The sequence below is a fragment of the Mustela putorius genome, unplaced genomic scaffold (genome assembly GCF_011764305.1).
Source record: "Mustela putorius furo isolate JIRA1106 unplaced genomic scaffold, ASM1176430v1.1 tig00000089_pilon_pilon_pilon, whole genome shotgun sequence".
Lineage (NCBI taxonomy): Eukaryota > Metazoa > Chordata > Mammalia > Carnivora > Mustelidae > Mustela > Mustela putorius.
In genome coordinates, this window is record NW_025421276.1 from 112,227 (window position 1) to 117,511 (window position 5,285).

General features: G+C 37.1%; 1 non-coding gene across 1 annotated transcript; it reads right to left on the minus strand.

Moving 5' to 3' along the window:
- Positions 1-4,656: 4,656 nt before the first annotated feature.
- LOC123391262 lies at positions 4,657-4,762 on the minus strand. Its single transcript, XR_006605895.1, has one exon. It is a non-coding gene; the product is annotated as a U6 spliceosomal RNA (small nuclear RNA).
- Between the last annotated feature and the right edge of the window lie 523 nt (positions 4,763-5,285).

Consider the following 5,285-nt stretch of genomic DNA (forward strand, 5'->3'; position numbering starts at 1 on the left):
GTAAATGGCCTAAATGCACCAATCAAAAGACACAGGGTATCAGAATGGATAAAAAGCAAAACCCGTCAATATGCTGTCCAAGAAACTCATCATAGACCCGAAGACACCTCCAGATTTAAAGAGAGGGGGTGGAAAACAATTTACCATGCTAGCGGACATCAGAAGAAAGCTGGGGTGGCAATCCTTATATCAGATCAATTAGATTTTAAGCCAAAGACTATAATAAAAGATGATGAAGAACACTATATCATACTCAAAGGGTCTGTCCAACAAGAAGACCTAACAATTTTAAATATCTATGTCCTTAACAGGGGAGCAACCAACTATATAAACCAATTAATAACAAAATCAAAGAAACACATCGAAAATAATAAAATAATAGTAGGGGAATTTAACACTCCCCTCATTGAAATGGACAGATCATCCAAGCAACAGATCCACAAGGAAAAAGGCCTTAAATGACACACTGGACAAGATGGACATCACAGGTATATTCAACACATTCCATCCCAAAATACAGAATACACATTCTTCTCTAGTGCACATGGAACATTCTCCAGAATAGACCACATCCTGGGTCATAAATCATATCTCAACCATTATCAAAAGATTGGGATCATCCCCTGCATATTCTCAGACCACAATGCTCTGAAACTAGAACTCAATCACAAGAGGAAATTTGGAAAGAACACAAATACATGGAGACTAAACAGCATCCTTCTAAAAAATGAATTGGTCAACCAGGAAATTAAAGAAGAATTGAAAAAATTCATGGAAACAAATGATAATGAAAACAAAAGTGTTCAAAATCTGTGGGATACAGCAAAGGCAGTACTGAGAGGAAAATATAAAGCTGTACGAGCCTTTCTCAAGAAACAAGAAAGATCTCAAATACACAACATAAACCTACACCTAAAGGAATCGGAGAAAGAACAACAAAGAATGCCTAAACCCAGCAGGAGAAGAGGAATAATAAAGATCAGAGCAGACATCAATGAAATAGAAACAAACAAAAAAACACAAAAAACCAAAACCAAAAAAAGAAAAAAACCAATAGAACAAATCAACGAAACTAGGAGCTGGTTCTTTGAAAGAATTAATAAGATTGATAAAGAAAGAGAAAGGACCCAAATAAATAAAATCATGAATGAAAGAGGAGAGATCACAGCCAACACCAAAGAAATACAAACAATTATAAGAACATACTATGAGGAACTCTACGCCAACAAATTCAACAATCTGGAAGAAATGGATACATTCCTAGAGACATATAAACTACCACAACTGAACCAGGAAGAAATAGAAAACCTGAACAGAACCATAAACGGTATGGAGATTGAAACAATCATCAAAAATCTCCAGGGGCGCCTGGGTGGCTCAGTGGATTAAGCCGCTGCCTTTGGATCGGGTCATGATCTCAGGGTCCTGGGATCGAGTCCCGCATCAGGCTCTCTGCTCAGCAGGGAGCCTGCTTCCCTCTCTCTCTCTCTCTGGCTGCCTCTCTGTCTACTTGTGATTTCTCTCTGTCAAATAAATAAATCTTTAAAAAAAAAATCTCCAAACAAACAAAAGCCCCGGACCAGATGGCTTCCCAGGGGAATTCTACCAATCATTTAAAGAAGAATTAATTCCTATTCTCACGATACTGTTCCAAAAAAATAGAAAAGGAAGGAAAACTTCCAAACTCTTTTTTTTTCTGAGGCCAGCATCACCTTGATCCCAAAACCAGACAAGGATCCCATCAAAAAAGAGAACTACAGACCAATATCCTTGATGAACACAGATGCGAAAATTCTCACCAAAATACTAGCCAATAGGATTCAACAGTACATTAAAAGGATTATTCACCACGACCAACTGGGATTTATTCCAGGGCTACAAGGTTGGTTCAACATCTGCAAATCAATCAATGTGATACAACACATTAATAAAAGAAAGAACAAGGACCATATGATACTCTCCATAGATGCTGAAAAAGCATTTGGCAAAGTGCAATATCCCTTCCTGATTAAAACTCTTCAAAGTGTAGGGATAGAGGGCACATATTATCAATATTATCAAAGCCATCTATGAAAAACCCACTGCAAATATCATTCTCAATGGAGAAAAACTGAATGCTTTTCCGCTGAGGTCAGGAACACGGCAGGGATGTCCGTTATCACCACTGCTATTCAACATCGTAATAGAAGTCCTAGCCTCAGCAATCAGACAACAAAAAGAAATTAAGGGCATCCAAATTTTGCCAAATTGGCAAAAGAGAAGTCAAACTATCCCTGTTTGCAGACGATATGACACTGTATGTGGAAAACTTAAAGGACTCCACTCCAAATCTGCTATAACTTGTATAGGAATTCTGTAAAGTGTCAGGATATAAAATCAATGCACAGAAATTGGTTGCATTTTTTTTATACCAACAAGACTGAAGAAATAGAAATTAAGGAGTGAATCCCATTTACACTTGCACCCAAAACCCTAAGATACCTAGGAATAAACCTAACCAAAGAGACAAAGAATCTATACTCAGAAAACTCTAAAGTACTCATGAAAGAAATTGAAGAAGACACAAAGAAATGGAAAAATGTTCCATGCTCCTGTATTGGAAGAACAAATATTGTGAAAATGTCTATGCTACCTAAAGCAATCTACACATTTAATGCAATCCCTATCAAAATCCCATACATTTTTTTCAAAGAAATGGGAAAAAATCATCCTAAAATATATATGGAACCACAAAATACTTCGAATAGCTAGAGGAATATTGAAAAAGAAAGCCAAATTTGTTGGCATCACAATTCCAGACTTCAAGCTCTATTACAAAGTTGTCATCATCAAGATAGTAGGGAACTGTCCCCAAAACAGACATAGATCAATGGAACAGAATAGAGAGCCCAGAAATACACCCTCAACTCTATGGTCAACTAATCTTCAACAAAGAAGGAAGGATGTCCTATGGAAAAGAGACAGCCTCTTCAATAAATGGTGTTGGGAAAATTGAACAGCCACATGCAGAAAAATGAAGTTGGACCATTTCCTTACACCATACATGAAAATAGACTGGAAATGGATGAAGAAGCATAATGTGAGAAAGGAATCCATCAAAATCCTTGAGGAGAGAACAGGTAGCAACCTCTTTAACCTCAGCAGCAGCAACTTCTTCCTAGGAACATCGCCAAAGGCAAGGGAAGCAAGGGAAAGAATGAACTATTGGGATTTCATCAGATCAAAAAGCTTTTGTTTGCAGAGCAAAGGAAACAGTTAACAAAGCCAAAAGATGACTGTCAGAAGTTATCTGGGAGAAGATATTTCCAAATGACATACCAGATAAAGGGCCAGTATCTATCCAAAATCTATAAAGAGCTTATCAAACTCAACACCCTAAGAACAAATAATCCAATGAAGAAATGGGCAGAGGACATGACCAGACATTTCTGCAAAGAATACATCCAAATGGCCAACAGACACATGAAAAAATGCTCCACATCACTCGGCATCAGGAAAATACAAATCAAAACCAGAATGAGATACCACCTCACACCTTTCAGAATGGCTAAAATGAACAAGTCAGTCAATGACAGATGCTGGCGAGGATGTGGAGAAAGGGCAACCCTCCTACACTGTACGTGGGAATGCAAGCTGGTGCAACCACTCTGGAAAACAGCGTGGAGGTGCCTCAAAAAGCTGAAAATAGAACTAGCCTATGACCCAATGATTGTAGTACTGGGTATATACCCTAAAGATACAAACGTGGTATTCTGAAGGGGCACATGCACCCAAATGTTTATAGCAGCAGTGTCCACAATAGTTAAACTATGGAAAGAACCTAAATGTCCTTCAACAGATGAATCAATAAATAAGATGTGGTATATATGTACAATGGGATACTATGCAGCCATCAAAAGAAATGAAATCCTGCTATTTGTGATGACGTGGATGGAACTAGAGGGTATTATGCTTGGCGAAATAAATCAATCTGAGAAAGACAACTATCATATGATCTCCCTGATATGATGAAGTGGAGATGCAACATAGGCGGTTTCGGGCATACGAAAAGAAAAATAAAAGAAGATGGGATTGGGAGGGAGACAAACCATAAAAGACTGAATCTCACAAAACAGACTGAGGGTTGCTGGGGGGAGGTGTGTTGGGAGAGGATGGTGGGGGTATGGACATTGAGGAGGGCAGGTGCTATGGTGAGTGATGGTGAGTGCTGTGAAATGGGTAAACCTGGTGATTCACAGACCTGTGCCCCTAGGGATAAAAACACATTATATGTTTATAAAAATTTTTAAAAAATAGTTTTAAAAATCCATTAAAGAAAAAGCACATTGCAAGCCCAGAGCTAATCTCATATTCAATCAAAAAAATTTGAAAATTTTCCCCTTAAAAATCAGAACAAAGACAAGTGTGTCCACTTTCACTACTCTCATTTGACATAGTACTGGATGTCCTAGCCAGAGAAACAAGGAACACAAAGAAATAAAAGACTCCAAAAAAAAAGGAAGAAGTAAAATTTTCTTTTTTTTAATAACATGAACTTACATGTAAAAGAATCCTAAAAAATTCACAAAAAATTTTGAATAAACAAATTTAGTAAAGCTGCCAAATACAAGATCAATATATAAAAGACAAGAATTTTGTTTTGTTTCGTTTTTTTTTTTTAATATGGAATGCTTCCCAGTTTTCATGTCATCCTTGTTCAGTGATCAAGCTAATCTTCTCTGCATCATTCCAATTTTAGTATATGTGCTGCCAAAGTAAGCACAAGATGAGCATTTTAACACTCTAATAATGAACTATCTGAAAAAATAAAGAGAACAATCTAATTCACAATAGCATCAAAACTAATAAAATACTTAGGAAAAGATTTAACTAAGAAGATGAAAGATCTGTACCCCATAAACTATGACATTGATAAAGAAATTGAAGGAGACATAAATGGAAAGATAGCTCATATTTATGAATGGTAAGAATTAACATTGTTAAAATGTCCATACTACCAAAAACCATCTGTAAATTCAATTCCTATCAAATATCCAATGTTAGGGGTGCCTGGGTGGCTCAGTGGGTTAAGCCACTGCCTTCGGCTCAGGTCATGATCCCAGGGTCCTGGGATTGAGCCCTGCATCAGGCTCTCTGCTCAGCAGGAAGCTGCTACCTCTTCTCTCTCTGCCTGCCTCTCTGCCTGTTTGTCATCTCTCTCTGTCAAATAAATAAATAAATAATCTTTTAAAAAATCCAATATTATTTTTTTACAGAAGTAAGTAAAGAATCCTAAAATTTATATG